Genomic DNA, 27980 nt, shown 5'->3' with positions numbered 1-27980 from the left:
TTGGAAGTTAGTACCCTAGCCAGAATGGTAACATTTTTAAGAAACTAAGATTGACTATGAAGCATAATGCCAATAAAGCCCCTTGGAAATGCTGGCCTGATACCTACCTTACAGAGTTCCCAGCAGCCTTACCAGGTGAGTAAAAAAGTCACTTCCTGGAAGGTACAGGAACCTCAGGATACTGTGGGGACCTCATGAAAAGGAATCTGCCCAAATCTGCAGGTTTTGCAGACAGGTCTGATGCCAAGTACTTGACTTGGCTTTTGGCCTAGAGAGGCTACTAGAATTTCAGTCTAGAGGTTCCTTATGAAAGGTTCCAGCAAAGCGAATTTTCAAAGATCTATATGCTCAATCATCAGTCTTGCTGAGCTTATGTAATTATTAGGTCAAGGTTGTGAAAACTGGACTTGTTTTACAAATGAATTAGTCTTGATTTGGCTTCCTCTGGAAATGAGGGTTTTTAAAGAGAAAAACTATGTTTCAATAATGCACCTTCGTGGATGTAAAATTCTACTTCTGATAGTCTACGAATATTGTTTGCCTAAGCTGGACAACTTGAGATAAACTTGAAAAAAACTGTCACAATAGCACAGGTATGGACAATCTTCTTGCTTGTTATTCTGTGCAGAGAGTAACAGGACCCCATGGGCATATGATTGCTTAAACAACTAAAAATGGGATGGACTCCTCCAATAATTGTATATGGAAAGTCTTTTCTCACTGTAGACCTATAAATAGACTATAGTGCTTTATTTAATTATTCACTTGAGGCCGTGTTAATTGATACATCTCCAAATGAATATGCAAGTCATAGCCTTGCTTAACCTGATCTGACTGTTACTAGAAACCCACCCCATATAAATCTAGGAGACATGATGTATTTAAAAGACTGGAAGTCTAATACAGCAGGGGTTTTAACTCCAAAATGGAAGGTCCCCTACTGGGTTGTATTATGTACTTCCACTACAGTAAAATTAGAAGGCCATTCTTCATGGACTCACATATCAAGAACTAAACCTGAACCTTCTTCACAGGAATCTAGTATGCAAGCTGACATGCCTTCTTATTCCTGTGAACCAGTGGAAGGCCTCAAATCTCTCTTCAAATGACAGTAATGGACTGAAGGAAAATTACCAAAGGTTTTTATATATATATGCTTCTCTTTCCCATAACATGAACCTTATTTTGTTGTCTTTTTCTGTGTCTTCCTGCCTGGTGATGTTACGGAACCAGGCTGGAACGCTGGCGGAAAAACCAAGTGGCACTCGGAGATCTTGGTGAATCGGAGATTTATTTAACACCGCTGGGTTCAGAAGAGACCACTTCTCCAAAGATCTGAGCCCCGAATGAAGGGGGGTGAGGGTAATTTATAGTTTTCAGCTTCCATATCTGTGGTGGGGTTTCATGTACGCAGCAAACAGGGCAAGAAGAACCCGGAAGAGGTCTCTAAGGTAGAGAACAGAGCTTGTTTTAGTCCTGTCAGCCATCTTATGGTGTAAAACTTTATTCATTTTCCCGACAGTCCCCCCTTTGATGACTTTTTAGAAATCTTTTCTTAGGCATCACCTTTTAGCTCTAGGGGTTGGTACCCTCGGAAGGCTAAGATACATGCTGCAGTTTGGCGAATAACAGCATTTTCAATAAAACATACCAGGGTATTTAGTATTCAGGGGCCGATGGTCACAAGTAAAATTACGGAAAGGAGGGGCCCTGCCAGTGAAGGGAGCCAGGACGCCCAGTCTGTGAGATCCCATCCTCTCCGTTGACTGATATTTTCCTGTCGTCTGCATTGAATTCTTTCCTGGAGTTCCTTAACTTTAGTCCTGACTATTTCTTTTTTTTTTTTTTTTTTTTTTTTTATTTTATTTTTGGGACAGAGAGAGACAGAGCATGAACTGGGGAGGGGCAGAGAGAGAGGGAGACACAGAATCGGAAACAGGCTCCAGGCTCCGAGCCATCAGCCCAGAGCCTGATGCGGGGCTCGAACTCACGGACCGCGAGATCGTGACCTGGCTGAAGTCGGACGCTTAACCGACTGCGCCACCCAGGCGCCCCATAGTCCTGACTATTTCTGATTGGTTTACAAAATAGCAGCATTCCTCCCCCAGAAAGATGCAAGTCCCTCCTTTTTCTGAAGTGAGGGGGTCGAGGGCTCGCCTATTTTGGAGGGACACTGCTGCCAGGGAGTTGATCTGGCTTTGTCGGGTTCCCAGGGAGTCTGCCATCCGTTCCACGTCCAGCTTGTTGGTGCCGCCTCTGTTAGCCCGACAGCAAGAAGCAGGATCAGGACTAGGACACCAGTAAGGGGCAAGGGCTGGCAGAGTTGCATCCGAACCCCTGGGCTCAGTCTACATGTTGATTCCTCACACTTCTTCCATGCGCAGGCCAGCCAGCTTCCGGGGTGTGGCTGGAGCAGGGCTGGAGATCTCAGGGGCCAGTGTCTTTTTGAGGGTCAGTTTAAGTGGGTTGACTGGATCTGGATCACTTCGCCAGGTTGAGGGTTCCTCTGAGTTGGCCTTCTTAAGTCTGGAGTGATGGACCCATAGGGTGATACCTGAAACTGAATCCTCTATTTGGTTGTATATCTGTAAAGTCCACCTCCAAGTCTCAGAAAGGGGTGGGTTTCTGGTAAATGTCAGATAAGTTTTAGGGAAGATATGGTTTGCATATTTAGAGATTCATCCTGTTTTCCAGTTGCTTAAATAATCATATGCCCATGGGGGTCTTATTGTTATCCCCACAGAATAACAAGCACAGAAGATGGTCTATACATGATATACTGTGACAATTTTTCTGAAGTTTACCTCAAGTTGTCTAGTTTAGGCAAACAACAAACATTTAAAGACAATCAGAACTAGAATTTAACATCCATAACAGTGCATTGTTGAAACATAGTTTTTCTCTCTAACCGCCCCTCTTTCCAGAGATAGCCAAATTGAGACCAGTGCATTTGTAGAACAAGTCCAGTCTTAACAAACGTGGTCTAATTATTTACATAAGCTCAGCAAGAATAGCGATTGATCATGAGGATCTTTTAAAGTTTGCTTTGCTGGAACCTTTTATAAGATATCTCTGGGTTGAACATTTAGTAGCTTCTCTAGGCCAGAAGCCGAGCCAAATACTTGCCATCAGACAGGCCTGCAATACCTGTAGAATAGGGCTAATTCCTCTTCATGAGGTCCCCAAGATATCCTGAGGGTCCTGCACCTGCCAGGAAGTGACCTTCTTTACTCAGCTGGTAAGGCTGCTGGGAACTCTGTAAGCAAGGTATCAGGCCAACATTTCCAAGGGACTTTATGGCTCCATGTTTCATAAAGCCAACCTTAGTTCCTTAAAGCTCTCTGGTCATATCTGAGTCTATGAATGTCACTCTCAAATATGACATTCCAGTCAAAGCCTTGGTAAAATAACCAGTATTCCCAATGGTGACCTGTTACAAGATGAACAGATTCTTACTGAATTTATGCAAACTGTAATTGCCATGAAAGAAAGAATACTCACTGAGAGTTTTTGAATTTCAGGGGAGTTATGTAGAGAGAAAAGATAAATGTTTCAGTTTGCAAATGAATACTTTATGACATTTCTGTATATCATAGATATCTTGAGAGAAAGTGTCCTTAATCTGGAAGAGCAAACATTAGAGAACCAACAATATTTTCAACAAGAATCACAAAACTATAATCTTCCTGAGTTCATTTAATCCCATGTTCCTAATTCTTGTTCATTTTGAATGCAGCTTTTTAGTTCTGGAAATTCTTACCCATTTTAATATTAATCTTAAAGATGTCAAATACCTGTATTTGTCCCCAAAGTCCTTTTTATAAATCTCCTTGAAGAAGAAACACATTTTGTAAGAGAATAAGAACAATTATAAATGACAAAAATCTCAGAAATAGACATTGTTAAAGATCTGATGAGAGTTCATTATGATGCAATTGACAAAGAAATTCGGTTGTTTCTGTGACACATAACAATTCAAGTAATCAGAATATTAAGTGATGACCGTATGCCAAAACATTAAAACATTAGGAAATGCATATATATTTGGGCAGTTACAGCACTTACCTGTGCAATACAACCTAAGGTTTACCATTGTACGACAGTGCTTTTCCCAGTAACTTAGCATCCCAAATAAAAGGGCCTAATTGGTCAAAAAGACTTCATTTACAACTTAAATCCTGGGAAGTTTTTTAAAACCTTAGCAAGTTATAAGTACAGCCTAAATAGGTTTACAGATGATTACAAATCTTAAGACTTTATTTATTCAACCAAGGTGGCAATAAAAGATCCAAAAGGTCAATGTATAGCATTATATAGTTCTTACCAAAACCTAGCTCCTTTAACATTGAGAAGTTTTAAACTAAGTAATCAAAGACCTTAAAAAGATGAAACCTAAAACTTTGGTTTTCCCGGAAAACAAACCTTTGTTTGCACTGTCTTATCAAGAACAGATCAGCAGTCCAAGAAAACTGTAATTTGAGCAGAGAGAAAAGCAGAATTTCAACCTTATACCAGTGTACTTTTAAAATTCCATTCATCTCAACCTTAGTCTATCCTGAGCACACATAAATTCCTTGGGATTTCCCTTCATGGACCTTCTACAACTTTCCTTTGCCTTCAAACTTTGTCCCAAAGCCATTTCTCTCCAAATAACCAGTCTCATTTAGGACAAAATTACCTTCTTCTACCCTCAACAAAAATGTATTTCCATTCCTTATATCTTTCTTACATACCTCCTACTTTCCTACATACAAGGTTGCTTTCCCTATTTCCATCAGTCTTAAGTACACTTAGCAGAATTTTAAGTCTTAGGAAACCTTAGTCTCCAATTGAGGACTTAGTAACCAACTGAGAAGTATTTACACCAGAATTTTTCTTAGATGGTAAATTCATCAACCAATTAAGTACAAAGCATGTTTTCCAATAGGTCCAAATAGCCTTAATTTCTCTGCAATAAGAAGTTAAAAATACAACCTATGTTCAGTAATCAAAGCTTTAGCAATTCATTCTATTTGGAAAAGACCTAGATGTCCAAGAGGGTGCACTTTACTCCTTGACCTTGAGGATGGGAGGAGAAGCCAATGGTGCCTGAGGCACTGAGGAGGGTATAGGAACCAGTTATGTAGACCACACCCAAGTTGGTGCAGAAACAGCAGGGGGAGGGGAAGGCAGAAGAGGCAAGGTGCCAGTAAAAGGCAGAGAAAGAAAACCTAATTCAAAACCTTAACTCAGACAGAGGAGCAGACGCCATGTTTTTTCCACCAAAGTGGAAATATGGAGTCCACATCAGGCCAGAGAAGACTGGGAATTTCCCCAAAACAAATGGAGTTTCAGAAACTGCTTGGGAACATTCCTTAAAGTCCCCATCCCGAGGTAGACTAACCACATTTGGCTCCAATTATAGCTGTTAACCTGGGAAATGAGGGAGAATCCCTCACATCCATTAGGCAGAGGAAGAGGGAGAGAGAGTCAGTGTCCCCTTCAGTCTGATTCTATCTCGGCCAGACCAATAAGGTCCCCTTCTTGAGGTTCCTCCTGATATCGGCTGGGTTTCTGGGACTTTCCCTGGTTGTGACATTTATTCTTTTAATGTCCTTTCTCCTTGCAGTAGTCTCATTGACCCCTTGCTGAGGAGGTTCTGGGCCTTCCGCCTTTTGGCAGGTAGACCTTCCCCATCCTTCTGTTGTGGCTCTCTTGTGCCTCTGGAGCAAACAGGGTGTAAGCCTCACATAGCCTCTTATAATAATCCCTGGGGGAATCCCCTTGCTGCTGGGCCTGTTCATGGGCTTCTCTGCCCCTGCTCTGATCCCCTGGAGGAGAGCCTCTTGGTACCTGTGGATGTGGATGGGCATCTGGAGAGTGTCTGTGCCTGACTGAGGGCACAATCTGGCCACTGGTCCTTGTGGGGGAGGGTTCTTTGGGTCCGTGAAGGGAGGAAAGATGGGCAGCACATCCAGAGCTGGAGGAGAAACAGACAGAGGAGGAGTTTAAAGCACAGGGGAAGGGGGGGAGGGAGCACGGTGAGTCATAAGGTGGCGGAAAGATGGGATCTTCTTCTGGGTCTCCTGCAAACACTAGGGAAGTGGTGGGTTGCTTCTGTGGTTCCCTGGGTGAGTCTCCAGATAAGGCAGCTAAAACCTTTGCCTATCTCTGCTTGCTATGGATGAATCGCACACAAGGCAGAGGATTTTGGGCAATTTCAAGCCAGGAGTCGATGTATGGAAATCGATCAGGGTGACCTGGGTTCCCAGTGACTATCAGCCAAACCCGCTGCACTACTTGAGCATCTAATGTCCCTTCCGAGGGACATCCTACATCGAATATGGGCCATTCTAGTTCACAAAGGTCCTTAACTTCCCAGGTGTCATTTTTACCCCATAATCACCTGAAAAACCCTTTTTAAAATTTTTGAGCATGACCTCTAAAATCGTAGGCTTACTCTGTTTTGATCCCATTATTAATTCCTTTCTCGTGTTCGGTGTCATGGAGACAGACAAAGGGAGGGTATCCCCTCAGATGAGAGGACCAATCAGATACTCCACTGGTTATGTTCCCGAGGGAAACTTTAGGTGAGGCTTGGCCATAGCGGATTCGGCTTTGTAACTTGTGACTGGAGTCTAATCTGATGCCGCCCTGGACTGTATGCTTTTCACTGCAATGTAGGTGAGCCCACTCAGACTCCATAGACTTTTGGGGACCTTAAAGGTGCCCGTCCATGGAGCCACAAACTTGAACTCGACTGGCAAGCCTCGCTGAGCCACACATTCTCTCTCTCTCTCTCTCTCTCTCTCTCTCTCTCTCACACACACACACACACACACACACACACACACACACACAGCAGAGGCTATTACATTCCCTCCTGCAAAAGTTTCTACCTGTGAGATCACTCAGGTCTCCAGGCAGTGATCAGGTCCCCCTTCCACCCTTTTGGGTGGACCTCACTACTTTGGGGCTCTGGCCTTACTGGTTCCGACATCGAGTCCAGTTCCCCACCTACCAGGCCTCTTTGAACCCGGCGGGAAGGCAGAGTGGGGCTGGCCAGAGGCAGCTGGACAGGAGACTGACGAAATTAGGCAGGGGGCACTTTATCCTTTGCTATTTCTTCACTCCATCACTGCCTCGCTGTTCTTCCAAACCAGTGGCAACCATGGGCCAGCGCAGTTGGTTTTCCTGGTCAGGGAGCCAAATATGTTACAGAACCAGGCTGGAATGCTGGTGGAAAAACCAAGGGGCACTCAGAGGTCTTGGTGGATTGGAGATTTATTTAATACCAGCGGGCTCAGAGGAGACTGTTTCTCCAAAGATCTGAGCCCTGAATGCAAATGGGAAGGGTAATTTATAGTTGTCACAATCCATATCTATATGGGTTTTCGTGCACAAGGCAAACAGGGCAAGAAGAACCCAGGAGAGGGTCTCTAAGATAGAGACCAGAGCTTGTTTTAGTCCCATTGGCCATCTTTGGTGCATTACTTTATTCATTTCTCCAACACTACCTCTAGGTTGGAACCCACAAACTCCAGTTAATCAGTCTAGTGCTCTCCCTAATGAGTTCTCTGGACAACTGGGTTCTCCTTGCATTTTCCACCACCCCAGCCTAAACACATTAACCATTATCTCCAATGACTCAAGGTTCACCCTAACTCCTATCCTCATATCCTAAACCCTCATTCCCTAAACCATTACCACCTTATCCCTCTAATCTCTCAACTAATAAGCACTCATCCTCAAAACCTTCTAAACCCACACCAAATACTGTCACCCCCTTACCACCTAAACAATTACCCTCTCAGACCCTCACTCACTCACCCTTAAACCATCACTTCCAAATTCTGAACCCACTAGCTCCCCCCGACACCACCCACTGAACCTCCTAAACCCTCCCCTACAAACATCCACCAGCTTGCCCCCTCATCCGCTCACCCACAAGAAATATTTCATCTCAAACCCAATAACACTCTTCTTCTCACCTCCTCACACGAAAACACCCAAATCATAACAGCGTGTGAACACAAAGCCATATGCCATAAACCCAAAACTGTACACCATTAAACAATAGAATCCTAAAACCATAATCTATAAGCCATATACCATGATGCACACATCATCAACCAGAACCATTATCACGACCAAAGCCAACATAAACATTCACAGCAATACTATTCACAATTGGAAAATGGTACAAAATATGCAAACATGCCACAAAGGGTAAATGAACATACAACATGGGGTAGATCCATAAACTGAAATGTTCTTCCAACATATCAAGAAATGAAATAAATTTGTACAGCTACTGAAGAAAACTGAATGGGAGTTCCTCAATATCTTAAAAATATAATTAATTAATATACCTCAGGGTATATACCCAAATATTGGGAAGCAGGGACTCACTCTGTAATTCTTCTCCAAGATTTGTAGTTCCATCATGCACAATAGTCAAAAGGCTAACCTGACCATTAAAGAGTGAATGGGTGATGTATACACAATGGAATATTACCCAGCCATGCAAAGGACTAAAGTACTGATTCATATTACAATATGGATGAACCGTCAATTCACTATGCAAGAGTAATAAACCAATCACAGAAAATAATATTATAAGATTCTACTTGTTTGGGGTATCCAAAATAATTTGATTCACGTGATCAAATTCACCAACAAAAAGTAAAATATGGTTTCCAGGCAGAGGGGAAAGAAGAATGGGGAGTTAATGTTTAATATACACAGACTTTCACTTGGTCAAAATTTAAACATTCTCCAGGTGAAAGATGGTGATTTGTGCACAATGGGAATATATTTAGTGGCATACAACTCTAGACTTAAAATCTTTTAGGGGCGCTTGAGTAGCTCAGTCAGTTAAGTGTCCAACTTAGGCTCAGGCCATGATCTCACAGTTTGTGGGTTCGAGCCCCACGTTGGGCTCTGTGCCAACAGCTCAAAGCCTGGAACCTGCTTCAGATTCTGTCTCTCTCTCTCTCTGCCCTTCCACTAGGCTCACTCGCTCTCTCTCTCTCTCGCTCTCTCTCCCTCTCAAAAATAAATAAACATTTAAAAAACTTTTAAAAACTTTAAAAAATCTTTTAAATGGTCACTATTATGTTTTGTAAATTTAACCACAATTAAAGTCATGACTAAAGTACTCAAACATGTCACAACATGAACAAAGATTCAAAACATACTAAATTACAGAAGCCACACAGGAAAGGCTGCCCAGATTGAAGCCGTCTGTGATCTTTAAATCCATCATGGTTGTGAAGTGAGTGAAAGTCTCAAGAACAGTAAAGTGGGTCACAACAGGAGGAGTCATTGTCACAGAGTTCAGGCAGGTGATGACAGTTGCAGTTGCCTCTGGATTAGATTATAATGAAGAAACCATAATGATTTCCATGTTTGGGAGTTCTATGACAGTTCCTGGGGAAGATGTCCCGTACTGAGTAAAAAACAAAGAAGTGTGTCATAAGAAGGGGCAACTGTGTAAAATGACAGCTGGTGAAGCTGAGTATAGAGATAAAGAGTATTTCTACACTATTGCAGACTTTCTATATGTTGGAAATTCATGGAAACTACATTACTTCTCAAAACAACCATATTAGTAACATACCAGAAAAGTGTAGAACACATCAAACTTCATGGTGGAGGCCAAACCCTACCGGGACACAGTTCACAAGGTGCAACATATTACTAAAGGACCTTGTGGTAAAATTATATTAGTGGCCATGATGCTGTGGATGTTGTGGATTACCTAGGATATGGTAGAAACACGCCATTTTGATTTCCCATCTTCCACCACATCACTCCACAAAAAAACAAAACTAAAAAAAAGTTACATAAACAAACTCAGTGAAATTGTAGGATACAAAAACAAGATACAAAAATCATTACATTGGACAAACTCATAATGAACCATCAAAAGAAGTTAAGAAAACAATTAGGAACAAAACCTTACCACAGATGAGAAAAACCTATACCATGAAAATGATAAGACATTGATGAAGAAATGGAAAGATATTATGTATTCCTGGATTATAAAAATGAATATTATAGAATTGTCATTTTACCCAAAGTGATGTACAAATGTAATCCCTCCTGATCAACATTCTAGTACCATTTTGCACAGAAGTAGAGAAATCCTAAGAGGTGCATGAAACCACAGAGGACCATGAATAGCCAAAGTAACTGTATAAAGAAGAACAAGCCGGGAGGCATCATATTCCCTGATCTGAAACTATATTACAAAGCTACAGTAACCAAAACAGTATGCTATGGGCTAAGAGACAGGAAGACCAATGGAGCAGAATGGATAGCCCAGAAGCAAATCCACACATATGTGGTCAATTAATTCACAACAAAGGAGCCAATAATATGCAATGGTAAAAAGACAGTCTCTTCAGTGAATGGTGCTGGGAAAACTGGACAGCCCCAAGCATAACACCAGACCTCTTACACACCACACAACAACTGATGAAAAACCCACAACAGCTAAGAGGAAGGAGGAGCACCAGTACAGAGGGCAGGGCTGCCCTGAAGTCAATGAGCCCTGGTGTCCTAATGGGATTCATTCCCAGTGAGGACATTGGCGGGACCTTCAGTGGTTCTGATTTCCTCCTAAGCTCCCCTGATTAAGTATCAGCAAAGACAACGCTGGGCTCAGGTGTCTCCTGGTGATGTTTCCAACTCTGAAACAATGGTTTTACAAAGGATGTGCTTCAGAACTTTCCTCAATGAGTGAAGGAAGAGGGCAAGCAAAAGGGATGAACCCTAAGAAGCTTTTCCTGCAAGGACCCCTGTGGGGAAAAGCAAGGACCAGACAGCGGGGAAATGATAGACAACAGCACACCAACTGCCTCCCTCGCACGTGGGAAAGGCCCTGTTCTGAGGGCACGAGGACCAAACACCCACTTCCGTGCCAGGGGGCTCCTTCTCTCAGTCCTCACTGAGGATGTTATCCTGGAGAGGGGTGTTCCAAGTTTGCACATGCATCTCATTGTTTAGGGTCAGAATCCTGATCGGGAACCCCTTGCCCAAGTATGTGATCCAGGTGACACTTTGGTCATCAGACATATCAGCCTTTACCTACAAGGGGGCCCTCCCATGAAGACTTCTGAGAGGTGGGCCAGAGAGGGATAAAATGGGCTGGAATGGAAGGTTCATGCCTTACCCACGAACACCATCTCTGGGCCCCTCCAAGTGTCAGAGTCTTGGGGGATTCCAGCCAGTGAATCCGATCTCTTCCCCTACTCACTCTGAACCCCCAACCCCAGCAACTGTCTCCTCAGCCTTCACACTGGGATCAGACAAGTTATTTAACACATCAGGCATTCAAGGAATTCTTGTTGACCACTGATGGGCACAGCTTATGCCCAGGCACTAGTCCTCCAGATACATCGTGCCAAGCAGGCATCAAAGGAGATACCAGAGTGGCATGGGTAGGCGGGAGCAGCATACTGGGCTGGACCAGTTATAATATTCTATTTTTAATATCTTATAAGTGCCTACCTTGGCACAGGCCCCAGCCAGTCACTGGGGTTACAGACAGAAAAGCCCCATTATGTGCAGGAAGGGCATTGCAGGGGGCCCACTGACCCCAGGCCCACCAATGACCACACAGCCCTGAGCATTGCCATGACCTCTGAACACACCTACAGCTGGCCCATCCCCAGAGCACCAGGCCTGGGGTCTTAACCATGTGGCATCTTTCCTCAAAAACACAGGCCTAGAATGCCCCCACCACCCACTACAGCCCTCAAGTTTCCAGAAAGCCCACATATTCTGTTGGATATCTGTGGGTTGGATGGGGATAAGCCAAGAAAGTGACACCCCTGTGGAATCAATGCTGAGGAGACTATCTTACTCAACCCTATGGGTCCTTCCCTCTGGACCCTTGAACCCCTGGACCTCAGTGCTGGTGAGCAGGGCTGGGCTGAGAGGCTCTCTTTGCATTGTTGCTGATCTTTCCTTCCTCAGATGTGGCTTGGAACCTTGGAAATAAATGCTGAGATTAACTTTTTCAAGTGTTTTCCTGACACAGTGGTTGAGGCCAAAGATGTCTTGATGCTGCCATGGATGGGTCCACAGTGGGGAGCAGTCAGAGCTGGGGACAACTTGCTGCCCTCCACGTCCCTGGGCTGAGGTCCCTCACTGACCTGGTAATGGAATTTCTCAGTATCTGCTAGTGGCAGGAGAAAGTGGAATCGGGGTGTACAGGGGTTGTTCCAAAACTATGGATATCTCTCTATAGCAGCCCCGAATACCTGGTGGCTCTGCTCTGCATACTGGATCCCCTTAGAAATTACACCTGGGATCAGATTCTGTTAGTTCCCGGTTCCAGCCTCCATGCCAGCAGTCCATCTGCTTGTGCTGAGGCCAAGTACAATGTCATGGAAAGGAGGCCAACCCTGGGCTGATCCCCACTTAGCAGCAGCAGCAGACATGACACAAGCCATGGGAGGGGAGCTTACAGGAGGGTCTCAACTACAAGACAAATCTTTAAGTTGCTGCTCCACGAGTCAGGGCTCATTTTCTGGAAAAGCCTTCTCGGTCAACTGAGATTTTCGGAAGTATCTCATCGGATTTGATGTCAACTAATGTATTATGAAAGGACCTTATTTGATCTTACTAATTTGATGCAGCTGAATTAACAAACGTGGGTCCTATTTACAAAATTCACCAGGTTGCCAATGAATAGACATCTTGAAGTCACAAAGTACTGCATTGGGAATCCAGGTCCCCAGCGTCATCCCTTTGCAAACTGTGATGTTTGCAAACTTGTGAAGACACAGGATGTACTTTGCAAGGACCAATGATACCCTTGATCCTGAGAAGGTGAGAAGGATACAAGCTTGAGTTATGGCTGACGAGCACAAGGTAGAGATGCCTGGGCGATCCCAGGTCCCACTGGGGCTTTGGCACACATGTCTGCAAGACCAGGCCATGGCTCATTGAACCATAAAGCAATGATGTTCCCAAGGAAGCAGCCCTGACACCCCTGCCCCATCTACTGGCTTTTTTATTTCTTGGATCTGCTGCTCACGGTTTCCCCATTCTTGCTCATGTCACTGCTGCCAGCATGCCTCTCCTGCAAGAGCAACCACCTCCTACCTTCCATGGTCTATGTTCCAGGCATCCTGCAGCTTCACTTTTTAGAACACAGCAGAGAAGAGAGCCAGCAGTCAGGAGGTGGTGCCTGAGGGCTGCCCTTGCATGCAAAGTCATGCCATCACGGTGACTGTCTGGACATCATGTGGCTACTTAGGGCCTCCTGGATGTCTGGGTTATCCACGCACATGTCACACGGCCACATGCACATATGTGAGCAACTGGCTATGCCTAACTCTTGTTACTCAAAATGTTTGATCTTACAGAGGCTACAGCCCCACACACCAGGTGACATTTAATCTCCTGAGGTTGATGACCCTGAGGAACAGCTGTTTCTGGGCCAGCCCAGATCTTGTGTCCTACTCACAGAAGGAGAACACAGGGTTTGTTTGCTAGGGCCAGTTGCCTCCATAATTGCACAGTCCCTCAAAGGCAGGCAGGAAGTCTCCTTCCACCTCTGGAGCACTGGGAGGAGCTACAGCTGGAGGAGGTGGTAAAGACACTGCCTTGTCTCTGCCAGGTGCATTGCCGGACAAGCTACCCCAGAGGTCATGGACCACAAAGGCTCATTGACCAATCAGTACGCTGGAATCACAAAGTTCGTTAAATAAATGAGACAAACGAGCACATTACCTGAATCCAGGGGTGCAAACATTAACGTGCCCAGTCTCACTCTGACATATTAGCCTTTCCTGCTTGTGGGGACCAGAGCTCAAGTCTGAGCAGGAGTCCCACACCTGGAAGGGCCCAGGGCAAATGGCATACACGGACTCCATCAGACAGGCATGGGGACAAGTATGCCTTGTCACAGCATACCTGCACAGCCCTGAGTGTGCAGATGAACACTTGGCCTACATCGTACCTGAAATATATGCCAGTGCAGCAGCTTGACCCCCAACAGAGAGGCTACAAGGAAGGTTGTGGCTTTAAAGACATGACTGCACGGAACAGAAGACAGGTTCATCTGGGACTTCAAAGGCAGTGTCTATGGAAGGTGGAGACCCCTTTGTGAGACAGCTGGCAATGAGTCTGGAGATGCAATACCTCTGTGGTCTGAATGGTCATGTGCCCCCCAAGCTCGTGTTAGAATCCCAGCGCCCAAGATGATGGTGTTAGGAGGTGGGGCTTGTGGGAGGTGGTTAGTTGAGGAGGATGGATCCTCCATGGATGGGAGTGGGGCCCTTACAAAAGACCCCACAAAGTTCACTCACCCCTCGCCCAAGTGAGGACACAGCAAAGAGGGGCTGTCTGTGAACCAGGAAACATGCTCACACAAACACCTGATCTATGGGCATCTTGGTCTTGGGCTCACTACTCACTGAGGGCGGGGGGGGGTGGTGCACAAATAAATGCCTCCCGTCCCCATGGGGAGAAGATTGAGGGGTTCATGCAGACCCTGGGGCAAGGTTCTGCACTGCCTGGACTCATGGTCAGGCCCCCGCCTAAGCCAGACCCTGCTCTCTACCATCCTGGGGTGTGTCACCCCAAGCCAGGATGCCCCCTACGCCAACATCCCACAGAACATGCAGATGATGAGGTGGGGGGGGAGGGGTGTCTCCAGAGCCCAGGCCAAATGGCATGGTGGTGCTGCTCCCTTCCCCAACCTGGTCTTAGCATAATTCTCAAACTTCCTGGATATATCAGAAGCAGCACAACATGCACAGAAGGGCGGGTGACACTGCCTGAGGACTCTGAGCTTCGCAAGGTGATTCCAGGATGCAGTCCTGAGAGATTCTTCAGGGGCCCGGACACTCTTGAGAAACAGAGAAACAAGAGACAGTGTGTGCCCTGTACAGAAGTGGAAGGGGGTCTCCGTGGTGATGTTTCTTCCCAGTGGGCACAATGCTGAGGTGAATGTTCAGTCTCCCACTGTGAAGGCACAGGGAGGAGACTGAGGCTTTCAGAACTAGCTTCCCTCTCTCATGCTGTATCCCCTCATCCCATGCTCTGCAAGACCCCTGCCCAGCGAGCCTGTGAGCCCTGCCCCCTGCACCACAGCAAAGTGGAGGAAGGCCTGGAGGCTTCTCTGGTCAGGGTCCCACCAACCCCTTCTGGACACAGTGCCACACTGCCCTGCCTCTGGTCCTGTGCATCTGCACGAGGCTCCTGACAGTCTCCTCTGAGGGCCTCTAGCTTCACTGTGCACATGGTGTCCAGCACAGGCACACGGCTAGGCAGGGCTCCAGAGAAAGAACATTCTGCTTCAGGAGGACAGATAATTATCTCATGTTGGCCAAAGTCAATTTTCTGGGTCTGGAGTTTACAAACAAAATTCCTCTCTTTGAGAAGGCAGAATAGCTTCTACCTTGCTATCTGTATAAATGGTTTGTCCTGAAACCAATCTCTCTATTCTTTAAACAGGACTGGGGGAGGGGAGTTGCAACATTGTTTCTGGGCTCCAGGCTCTGCTAGCAACAGGGAAGTGACCACGAAGGAACATTCTCAGAGACCAAACAACTGACAGGTGGTGATGTTTAGGGAGGAGCCTGGAGGTAACAGCAATTAGGAGCCTTCAAGGGGACCTCAGACCCCTCAGGGAAAAGCAGCCTTCATTGGGCTCCAGGGGGAACGGCGAACCAGTGGGGCAGGGGAAGACCATGCCCATGAAAGTACCTGGCCTCTGGCTTAGGAACCCAGGATTTCCCACTACTGATAAGTTAATGAAATGAACCAAAGGTGTTAAACAGGAAAACAAGGGGCACCTGGGTGGGTCAGTTGGTTGGGCATCCGACTTAGGCTCAGGTCATGATCTCATGGTGCGTGGGTTTGAGCCCGCCCCGTGTAGGGCTCTGTGCTGACACCTCAGAGCCTGGAGTCTGCTTCCGATTGTGTGTCTCCCTCTCTCTCTGCACCCCCACCCTCTCGTGCACGCTCTCTCTCCTCTCTCTCTCTTAAAAATAAACATTTTTAAAAAAACAGGAAAACAAGCTGGCCCACAGTGGCTAAACCAGGAGAGGGAACCTGATGCAGTCAACTTCAAAAACAAGAAGTCCTCCAAAGAAAGGAGGTTACAGAGAGATGCCGCAAAGCTTGGCTCCTAGCTCCTGGGAGGCTCTAGGCCTGAGCACACATGGACTGAGAAGGCATTCTAAGCTCTTACTTCCTTTATGAAGGACCACTGTCAGGAAAGCTTCTCATCTGGGGTGAGGCCCCATGGGTTGCCCTAGATGGGAAAGCCACCTGCCCCTTCAGGGGATAAGCTACACCGAGGCTCAGCCCCAAGGGGCCCACCTATTAGATGTGAGAAAAGAATGAATTTGGGGCACATGACTGGCACAGAATCATTAAGCAAAGAACCCAGAATATCACCATGACATTTCTATGGCTGTGATGGAGCTGTAGATGGGGATACTGTGCCAAAACCTCACCCTGGCCCACATCATCAAGAGGCCCATGAGCCTAGATTCTAAGCCTGACATGCACCCTAATGCTGGTCCTCCACTCAGCCCTCTGAGCAGATCACTGCCCTGCTGGCTATTTGGCCACTGTCACTGCCACCTCCCTCTGGCTTTAAAGGGGCCCATCTCTTATATCTAAGGAATAAATGATAGAGGGGCCCATGACCAGCATAGAATTATTCAGCAACAGACCCAGAATTGTACCATGACCTTTCCATGGCCTCTATGGAGCTACAGATAGGGATCCTGAGCCTAAACCTAACCCTGGCCCAAACAACTGGCTGCTCCCTGAGCCTGAAGCCTAGGCCTGACCCACACCCTAACATGTGTGCTCAACTCAGCCCTCCTGGAGATCACTGAACTGGTGGTGGTTCAGCCCCGACCACCTCCCAGGGCCACTTCTTAGCCAAGGCTCTTCCCCTAAGGGGACCTACCTCCTAGGTCTGAAGAGAACAGATTGGTGGCCCATTACTGGTGCAGGAATACTCAGCAAGGAACCCAGAAAATATCCATGGTATTTCCACAGCAGGGATGGAGTGGCCAAAGGGGATCCAGAGCCAAAACCTAACACTGGCTCACACAATCATCCAGCCACTGAACTCAAATCTAAGCCTGACACACCCCATAACACACAGCCTCAACTCAGGCATCCAGGGAGATCACTGCACTGATTGTGGTTGGGCCCCTGGTGCTTCCTTGGACCTAACACTAACCCTAGCCATTGCTCTTGCCCTAGGGAGCCCATCTTTTAGGCTGAGATAAGAAAAGCTTTGAGGGCAATGATCAGTGCAGAATCTTTCAGCAAGGAACCCAAAAATTTTTCCATGACATTTCCACAACTGGTATGGAGCTGTAGAAGGGTATCCTGAGCCAAAACCTAACACTGGCCACACCATAAGCCACCCCCAGAGCCTAAACCCTAATCTGACCCACATCCTACCACATGCCCTAAACTCAGCCCTCCTTGGAGATCACTGAAAGGGAGGTGGTTCGACCCCTGCTGCCTTCCAGGACCAACCCTAACCCTAGCCATGGCCTGGCCCAAAGGGGGTTCCACACCTCCTAGGTCAGAGGAAAGAATGGATATGGGGTCCATGACCTGTGCAGAATTATTCAGCAAGGAACTCAGAAGTTTGCCACAACATTTTCGTGGCTGGGATAGTGCTGCAGTAGTGGATCCTGACACAAAACCTATCATTGGCCCACACGATGGCAGACCCCTGAACTTAAACTCAAAGCCAGACCAGTGCTGCAGCATGTGCCTTCAACTCAGCCCTCCAGGGATATCACTGCACTGCTGGTGGTTTGGACCCTGCTGCCTTCTGGGATCTCACCCTAACCTTAGCCATGGCACTTGCCCTGAAGGGGCCCACCTTTTATGTCTGAGGAAAGAAGGAATTTGGGGCCAAGAACCAGAGCAAAATATTTCAGCAAGGAACCCAGAATTTTGCCATGACATTCCCAAGGCTGGGATGGAGTTGGAGGAGCAGATCCTGAACCCAAACCTAACCCTGGCCCACCCAATTGTCTGGCTCCTGAACCCAAACCCTAACTCTGACCCACACCCTAACACATGCCCTCAACTCAACCTTCACTGCAGTGCTGGTGGTTGAGCCCCTGACACCTCCTGGGGCCAAATCCTAACCCTAGTCATGGCTCTGGCCCCATCATGAATAGGATGGGAAGTCACAACCGGTCAGACCTGGGTCACCTGCCTGAGCCTATGGCAGGATGTGTCCATCATATAACAGAATCTTGGGTCTGGGTGGGAGCAGAACCCTGGCAAAAAAAAATGGTGCTGAACAGACAGAACCAGCATAGGTCCTAATGTGTTAGAGCCAGAGGGTGAATGTGAAATCATGGTGCATTCCTTTGGGGCCATGGTTTGCTGCAATAATAAAGAGATCTGAAATACAGTAGCTAAATAAAGGTGTACATCTCTTTACTTGTTACATAACATTGCCAGAGATGGACAGGCAGACTGTGGGCAGCGTGGCTGTCATCCACCTGCAGGGAGGAAGGGCAGGCTCACAGATTCACTGGGACAGGAAGTGGCATACATCAGCTCTGTCACATTCTATTGACCAGAACTTAGCCATGGGGCCGCTTGCAGCTGCAAGGGAAGCTGGGATGTGCACTCACTAGCTGAGTGCCCAGGTGCCCAGCTACAAGTGTACTACATTAAGGAAGGGGAAGTAGATGGGCGTGCCAAATTAGGAACTGCCCCCAACACTCTAGTGTAATTAGCACAGTAATAAACGTACATGGAAACTACTCACCCAAGAGAATTCTAGAGTTGACAATACCGTGTGCTGGTGAGGATGTGGAGCAGTTGTTGGGGACATGAAGTGGTAAAGCTGCTTTGGATATTGGTTCAACAGCACCATTAGAGGCAGAAAGGCACATGTGCTCCAACCTGTCAGTCAGTCTTCTGGGTATAGATCAACCAAATTAAGGGCACATGTTGACCAAAAGGCACATACTCGAATGCTCACAGATTTACTGTAACCTGGAATTGCACCCAGCCGTGGAAAAGGAAGGGTCCATGCCAGGAAACAGATGAATCTCTGAGACACAGCTCTGAGTGTCAGGAGTCCCACACACAAGCACGCAATCTGTATGCTCTATCAAGTCTGGTTAGAGAACCCACGCTGACTGGAGCATTCCTAGTGGGCAGAGGCACCTGGGTCTCTAATACCCCAGGGCTTGAGTTTTCCCACTACCAACATGCTGGCAGGGCATGCTGGCCTCATTGTCCAGATAAGTGATCATACAGAGAGGGGCTGATGGCTTTGGCAGGGGTGGAGGGCACATATTTTCATTTGTCCTGGTTAATAGGCCAGGTGAATGCTTCCCTCCAGAAGAAGCTGCCAGATGGTTGCCTGGTGGCCAAACCACTTGCACTCACATCTGCACTTGGCTTCTGTTGCTGGGTCCTGCCCAGTGCACATGCCATTTGCTGCCCCATGTCCATCCATGCTGGGGTTAAAGGCTGAGGAGATGTTCCTGTCATTTCCCAAATGTATATGGCGACAGAAGATTTCACAATTCTGGGGGGAGAAACATACCAGCCTGGGAGACCCTGCTGACAGGTAGAGTCAAGACTCAGACACATCTGCACAGGTTTCTGACCCAGATTAGCTGGAAGTCCCATGTGCGGGCTAATGCCTATTTTGGAGAGCTCCTGGAGAAGTTGTCCTTGTAGCTGGCCCTCCCTGCATCCATCTGGCCTCAACTTATCCTCTAGAGAGGGTCTGTGAGACCATCAATGCCTCAGCAGGATTTTGTTGGGACACAAACTCCTTGGCTCACTTTTGTTTCAAAGACAAAGTGTGGGATGCGGGATTCAAATGATGGGCTACTGTTGGCTTCCTTGCTCACATTTCTATGTTCTTCCTTCTCTAATCCAAACAGAATCAAGATTTGACCTTATTTAGGAGCTCTGAACATAGGCCCTGCCTGACATAAGAAGCCATATCTGGGACCTTCCCCACCCAACCCCACACTCATGGAAGACACCGTCTTCTTCCTACTCACTGGCTCCTCACTTCTTTCCTTGCCAGAAGAATCGAATTCTGCATTTAGGTAGCAGGCAGAGAACCCTTGACTCTGAGAAGAGAGGGTTCCCACATTCCTTTGATGTAAACTAGTCACAGCAATAATGCCCCTTTCCTTTGCCACTGATTCCAAGAAGTGAATGGCACCCTGCAAGGCAAAAAAAAAAAAAAAAATCAGTGGGGCCCCTGGGTGGCTCAGTCGGTTAAGCATCCAACTTCGGCTCAGGTCATGATCTCACGGTTCATAAGTTCGAGCCCCGTGTCGGCCTCTGTGCTGACAGCTCAGAGCCTGGAGCCCACTTCAGATTCTGTGTCTCCCTCTCTCTCTGCCCCTCCCCTGCTCATATTCTCTCTCTCTCTCTCACTCTCAAAGATAAATAAACATTAAAAAAATTTTTTTAATCAGTTGGAGACTCCATCAGCTTTCCCTCCTGGCCCCTTCCTTCAAGCGTGGGATGTTGGTGTCAAGCCTGGAGCTCTGGTATCTATTTTGTAACTAGCAGGTGGCCAGCATGAAGGTTAAAAGTCCTCATTCAGGGAATGGAAACAGAGGTAGGACATGTCTAGCTGGGGGACATCATCCAGCTCTGGACCCAGCTCTATTTCTTCAGTGACACCACTAAATTTCATTAATGTAAGACCCCCTCTGAGATGGCCTTTCTCATATTTGCAGCCCAAACTTCTTGTCTGGAAAGAGCTTCACCAAATATCAGCCTGATTTTGTGTTACTTCACACATTCATTCCTGTCCAACCCGGCTGAACTGCTGTGTTTTTCACCCCTTGGCCTGTAAACATCATTCGTCAGCAGACAGGGCAGGTGCAGGGGGGCTGGAGGGTGTCAACTCCAGTTGGAAGAGGAGGTGGGAGGCTGCCTGCCAACCCTATGGATTGTGAAGTCCATGTGCAGGCAAGAGAGGATCTGGCCAGATAGCTGTGTCCTGAGGTCAGAGTGGGGCTTTGAGATGGTTGACCTCCTCCTGGGTCCCCACAGCTCCCCAGGTGGGCTCTGTGACCCATGGAAATCCTGAGGCTTCCATCGAGGAGGCTGTGCAGCTATGCCCACTTCTCTTGCGACACCTGCATGGGTAGTGTCCATGTGACAAGCTGGATTCTGAGGGCACCCAGCAGAGGGACCACATGGCGTGATAGAGACAGAGACAGACTGAAAGAGAGGTACAGAGACAGGGCCTGGCCTGTGTGTGGCAGGTCTTTCAGAGGAGGCCATGTTCCAGCCTCTGCAGCCCAGGTCTTGGCCACAGCACTGATGGGCCCTGGGCTGGGTCCCTGCAGAATAGGGTGGCTGCCCCTGCTTACCAGGGTCATTATGTTGCGTCTCAGGGGACTGCTGAGGCCACTGCACAGAGAATCATCTCAGGCTATTGGAGATCTGGGAGCCTGGTGGAGCAAAGAGAGTAGACCCATTGCCTGGCCCACCACCCACAGCCTGCCCTCCCAGCATCTATAAGCTTCTTTGGGGAGGGCAGGGCTGGCAAGAGAGCCAGAGGGATGTATGCCACCAAGGGCAGCTAAGCTTGGACCACCCAACTGGACTTTGTCAGGGTCACCCACCCCAGCATCCAAACCACAGAAATGCCCTTATGGAAGCAACAGGCATGTAATGTTCTGCACGATTCTGTATGTGGCAAGTGGGGCCCCACCGATTTTCCCAGGGCCCCGGCAGGCCTGAGTGGGGTGCTAGGGGCTCTTCACTTGTCAGAAAGCCCCCAGGCACTCCCCACAAGGGGTCTTGAATTCCAAGCTTCCCCATACACAAGGGGTCCAGGCAGGTTCCCCTAGACCACCTCCCATCTGAGGAGACCAGTGTAGAGACCAGCACAAGTGATGCACCTGCTGAGGCAGAATCACGGCACATCTGGTCGACATATGGTCCACTGCAGGCAGATGTCCGGGATGAACAGGATGGGGGTGTCCACTCCTTCCTGTCACCCCCAGTGTACCAGACAGGTTCACAGGTGGCTTCAGTCCTAGAAGGTGATGGCCCTGCCCTTCTGTTGACCCACCTCTGTCCATCTACCTGGAGTCCCTGGAGAGCAGGTAGTGGCACCACTAGTTCAGGACACATTAACTATCAAAGTGAGTACTGGAGACACATTCTCGTGGGCCTGAGGCTTACACTTTGCACCTGTGCCCCCAAAATCTCCACACAGGCTAGTTGTTTTACTGTTAAAACTTTAAACATTTTAGTAAGAACTGCATCTATTTAGGGTGTTCAGCACAGTGATTTGAGGCATGCCTATCAGTGACGTGATGGCTTGAGCCAAGCTCTGGACCTGCCTTCCCACTCGGTCACTGTCTGTGTGTAGTCATAGCACCTGAGGTCACACACAGACAGTACAGCGCTGTCAGCCAGTCACTGTGCTGGGTGCCAGGTCTCCAGGCTTCCTCCTGCATTACTGACACCGTGTGCCCCACAAATGATGAGGCCAACCGATCCCTACCTGTCCCTACACCAGGTCGTTCCGTGCTCAGCTTCTGCCTGTTCTTCAGATTCCACATGTAAGTGACACCACGCAGCCTTCTCCTTGTGTGTCTGGCTTATTTCATTCAGCATAACATCCTCCAGATCTGACCGTTCTTTTTTACAGCTGAGTGATATTCCTTCGTACGTACATCAGTCAATGGATGGACACTTAACTTGCTTCCATGACTTGGCCATTGTGAACAATGCTGCCATGAACATGGATGTGCAGAGATCTCTTCCAAACAGTGATTTCCTTTCCTTTGGGTAAATACCCAGGAGTGGAGTTACTGGACCATCGAGTGGTTCTGTTTTTAACTTTTTGAGGAACCTCCAAACTGTTCCCCAAGGTAGCTGCACCAGTTTGCATTCCCACCAACAGTGCAGGAACATTCCTTTTTCTGCACATCCTCACCAATACTTGTTATTTTAAAATAATTAAGATTTAAACAGTGCCCTCATTGCCAGCAAAGAGCCAGGATGCACCCAGAGAGACAGTCTTTTGGCCTGGGGGAAATAGCCAGAATGTCCTGAAATTCATTGACGGTGGCGAGTCTCTCTTCGCCACCCCATTTCCCCTGAGCTTGTAGGAATATTCAGCAGGAAGTTAGGGACTGGGGACACAAAGGCAGAGGGAAAGGAATGAGAGACACAGAAACAGGGAAGAACTGGAGAGCAGGTTCTGTGTGGGGTGGGGGAAGGCCAGCCTGGAAACAGGTCCCTGCCATCCAGGTTGCTCTGAGCAGGTGGGTCCAAGAGGTGCTGGCACTGTCAGTCAGGTGGGCACATTGCCCTGTCAGCCACTGTGAACGTTTATGGGCAGCAGGGCCATTAGACATGTTGGTGTGTCTCAGGAGGACCTGATATAGGCCCTGAAACTGCAAACTCTGTGATTGTTAATAATGATTCATGCCAACAGCTTTTTAGTGTCCATGGGCATTTCCTCTGACCACACTCACAGTAGCAATCGCGTGTGCATCAGGTCTGATGGTCCCAAGCACCTAAAGGCATGTGGCCTCTTCCAAAGTTTCACCAGCTCTTCCATTTCTCTGCTTGTCTCATGGACACCAGGAGAATGGAGGGTGGGAGGGGGGCAGGGACATTGCTGAGGTCAGAACAGCACCTTCCTGGAGGCCCCACAGCCACCCACAGCCAGTGGGATTATCTTGTCACTCATGCAGAATGTTCCTCCAGGGAGGACATTATAGGACAACGAGTCAGAAGTTCCACTCATGGGCTTTCCCCTGAGATAAACCTCCAGCAACGTAGGATCTGAATCCAGAAAGATCCCAAGGGAAACTCTCCTCTTCATGTTCCAACTTGGATGAGAGCTTCCCTGGCTTCAGTTGTGTTGTGCAGCCTCTCAGGCCCATCAGGGGCTCAGTCGCACCTGCTGCAAGCCTGGGCACCCCTTCTTCCTCCCTGGGAGGTGATGCCACAGGATTTTTCTGCAGGTGCACCAGGTCTCCCCAGGAACACTTGGCCTCATTTCTTCCCTCCAACTGTAGCACCCTGTAACCAGGGCAAGGGGGTAATAGAGGAAGATGTGGGACAGAGGCCCCTGGGGTGAGTGATGATGGGTTGGTGCGTTCAGGAGCACATGGGTGCATGCAGTGGGGGAAGGTTTGTGCGTGTAGGAGGCAGGTGAGTGTGGGGAGGGGGCAAGTGTGTGTGTGCAGGGGGGCCCACGGGTGAGTGCAGGGGGCACTGGGTATGTACAAGGGGGCAGTTAAGCTGCTGGGTGCATGCAGGGGGGAGAGAAGGCCAATGGGTGTGTGCCAGGAGGTAATGAGGTCAGGCACATCATTGCCCTGGGGTCAATCCTGGGCAGGGACTCAGGACAGTCCTTGCTGCTTGAGGGTGTGATGTGGGTTCCAGCAGGGGATGCTTTGCCTGCCGGGTCTCTTGTCCAAGGTCAAAGGTGACTGTAACAAAGAATTAGTCAATTAGAGAGTGAAGACCCCTGCCAGGGGAGAAGGAGTGAAATCCTCTTCCTGTTCTTGCCGTCTTCACTGTTGACACTCTACCTACCACGATGCCCCCTTGGGGAGGCAGTGTGGCAGTATGCGTACCTGAAATGTGCAAGTATAGGCCCATGAGTGAGGCTGTGATGAGTCTTCCCTGCAAACATATGCAAGGGTCCTCATCAAACGTGCTTGGCTGCTGTGAGTGACTAAGAAATCACAGTGGCCGTCTCCAAGGGGCCCACAGGGACCAATACGTGGTGTGGCACCACCTCCCAGAGGCACACGTAGCTTTTATCTGCGTCCCTCACAAGGGAAGAAATGGGGAAGACTGATATCCAGCTGCAGAGACCTATAAAAAGTAGAATTCCCAGTGCATCCTTGTCTCCTATTTCCAAGGGGACATCAGTGATGAAGTGGATGGACACTTCTTCAGAGTTCTGAGCCTTGTCAAGAGCCCCCACCGACTGAGCCACTTGAGCCAGGGTGCAGATGTGACCCTGAGGAATGACAGTGACATGCCTCCAAATCCATGGCTTTTCTCTCCTCAGTGGACAAAGCCAGAGCCAGAAGCATTTTTGCATATGGTGCCACCAACTGCAGCTTCAGTGGGCTTGGTCTCACAACTATGGATCAGTACCTGATGTCCCAGGCAGGGAGCCCCTCTGTTCTGTCTGGCAAGCCATGGCATTACCCCTCCCAGCCCGCCCCAGTTCCTCAGAGGCTGGCTACTCTCACGCCTACTCCAGTGGGCATGTGGTGCCAGAGCCCCAGCCTGATAGGAAATATGAGCCCTCCTTAAGCCTCCTCTAGCAAGACTGATACCTAGCCCCTCCTCAGGAATCTGCAGCGTGGGAGGACTGCAGCTCTGCCCAGATAGCCGGAAGCATGGGATTGCTCTTCAACTTGCCTCCCAGCTCAGCCCACTATAAGAAAATACATTTCCCCCCAGATCGCGCATCTGCCAATGCCAACCTTGCAAGTGAAAAAAGCCAGTCTCCAGAGAGAAGAAATGTGTTCTTTTATTGAATTTCGGTCTGAAGAAGAGAATTCCTTTTCCCAAACCTGCTCATGATTTTCTACTGTGAGTCTAGAGGGTCTAGAGACTGTACTGTCCATTTTTTCTTTCTGTCACTAAACAGTATTGCACCAGGAGCAAGTTTCTGTTCTCCCTAAAATTCTACACTTCTGTGCCTTGGCACCTATGCCCTATTACAGGAGTACTCAAACTTCAGTGACTCCCCAGCATATGAAATGTTTAAAAGAGTTCAGTGATGGGCCCAGAGAGGCTCATCCCACCCTCCCTGCACCCAAAGCCCGCCTACTTAGAAATCACAGTCCCTTCACCCTCTACCAGCAGGGTCTTTGGTGTTGTATGGGGTTATCCCACTTTGCCAACTGAATGAAGGGGGTCTGAGGAAAAGCCTGAAGCTCTCTAGCCTCACCTAGACTGTGGCCAATTGCACTCCAGCCTCCACCAGAAGCAAAATGAACTTACAATGTGAAAGATCCATTGAGAAAGAGTTGAGGCTGGGCATTCCCTGCATCCTCAGAATATGGAAGGATCCTGAAAAGGTTTCAGGAAGGCTCTCATGAATAAAGTACTTTCTTTTTTTTAATGTTTTATTATTTATTTTTGAGAGAGCGAGTGTGAGCAGGGAAGGGGCAGAGAGAGTGGGACCAGAAGATCCAAAGAGGGCTCTGCACTGAGAGCCGTAAGCCTGATGCAAGTCTCGATTCACAAACTGTGACATCATGACCTAAGCTGAAGTCAGACAATCAACTGACTGAGCCACCCAGGAACCCCAAATGAAGTACTTTCACTTGGGATTTTTGATTTCTCCATTAAAAAAAAAAAAGTGATTCCAAATAGACTCGCTGAGAAATCTGAGAACTAACTTACTGGGAGTTAGTTAGGAAACTGCCCTATCCCAAGATGGGCCTGGAGTAAGTTCTGTGCCAAGAGCATTTCTTAGTTGCAGTTCCAGAAGTTTCTTTCTTCTCTCACTCTGAGGATGAGGATTCTGGCCTCTGATACCCCTTAAGTGTTCCCCTGGACCTTGGTGACAGCTGACAGCCTGCCACCAGGGCCCACCTGGCTTCCACAAACAATGAAACCTTCCCTTCAGTTCTCTCGTTGCTAGGGACATCTGGGAACTATTAGCTCTCTTTTCAGTACAGAGCTGCTGGGGCCACCCACGTGGATACCCACAGCATCTTAGACAAATTGGTGGTGAAAGACAAGGCTTAGTCCAAGACATGGGAGCAGGACCTCCCTGCAGATTGTTCCAGATAACGTGACAAATTTCTCCAAACTCATTCATCCCTCTGACCTAGTAGACACCCTTGTGGCCAGCGTGAGCTTGGCAACTAGCCCATGAGAACCCAGAAAGCCTTGACGTCCATGTTCTCCATTCCACGTAGCCCGCACTTGTTCCTGGGTAATAACTCAGAAGGTGAATAATAAAACTACTTTTTTTGGAAAACAAAACAAAACAAAAAACAAAGAGAAGGGTGTAAATATGCCCAGACACAGGAAGATGCTGCCATCAGCGATTCTGGCATAAACAACATTACAGTGCACTAGGTGGCTTGAGACAAGGCACATTTACTATTTCACAGTATCCGTGGGCAGGAGTCCGGGTGCAGCTTACTTGGGTTCCCTGAGAGGAAGGTGTGGGCTGGGGATGCAATCCCATTTGAGGCCCCCACGAGGCAGGACCTACCTCCTCATTCAGGCCTGTTCCGCCTCCTAGGTCTGAGGAAAGAAAAGGATTTGGGGACCAAACCTAGGCAGAATTATTCAGCCAGGAACCCAAAGTTGAACATGCCATTTTCATGGCTGGGCTGGAGCTGCAGAAGGGGATCCTGAGCCAAGCCTAACCCTGGCCCAGACCGTCAGGTCATGAGCCCAAACCCCCAGCCTGACCTGCAACCTAACACACGTCCTCCACTCAGCCCTCCAGGCAGATCACTGCACTCCTGGCTATTTGGCCAATGCCACCTCCCTCGACCTAACACTGACCCTAGCCATGGTTCTGGCTTGAAGATGGCCCATCTCTTAGGTCTGAGCAATCAACGAGAGAGGGGCCCATGACTGGTACAGAGCTATTCAGCAATGAACCCAGAATTGCACCATGACATTTCCATGGATGGTATGGAGCCGGTGATGGGGATCCTGAGGCAAGACCTAACCCTGGCCCAAACCATACACCATCCACTGAGCCTAAAGCCTAGGTCTGACCTGCAACCCAGTAATGTGCTCTCAAGTTAGCCCTCCAGGGAAAAAATTCAGCTGGTGGAAGTTTGGACCCTGCCACCTCCCAGGACCCAATCCTAACCCTAGCCATGGCTCTGGCCCTAAGGGAGCTCATCTCCTAAGTCTGAGGAAAGAATGGATATGTGACGCATGATCTGTGCAGAATTATTCAGTGACGAGTTTTCCATGACATTTCCATGGCTGGGATGTAGCTGTAGATGGGGATT

General features: G+C 48.1%; 1 pseudogene; it reads left to right on the top strand.

Moving 5' to 3' along the window:
- The first annotated feature begins 66 nt into the window (after positions 1 to 66).
- LOC125929825 (transcription cofactor vestigial-like protein 1) lies at positions 67 to 25523 on the top strand (annotated as a pseudogene).
- Positions 25524 to 27980: the final 2457 nt, after the last annotated feature.

This window comes from Panthera uncia, chromosome D1 (assembly GCF_023721935.1).
Source record: "Panthera uncia isolate 11264 chromosome D1, Puncia_PCG_1.0, whole genome shotgun sequence".
In the NCBI taxonomy this organism is placed as follows: Eukaryota; Metazoa; Chordata; class Mammalia; order Carnivora; family Felidae; genus Panthera; species Panthera uncia.
Note: the sequence above shows the minus strand (reverse complement) of the source record. Positions and strands in the feature narration are given on the sequence as shown.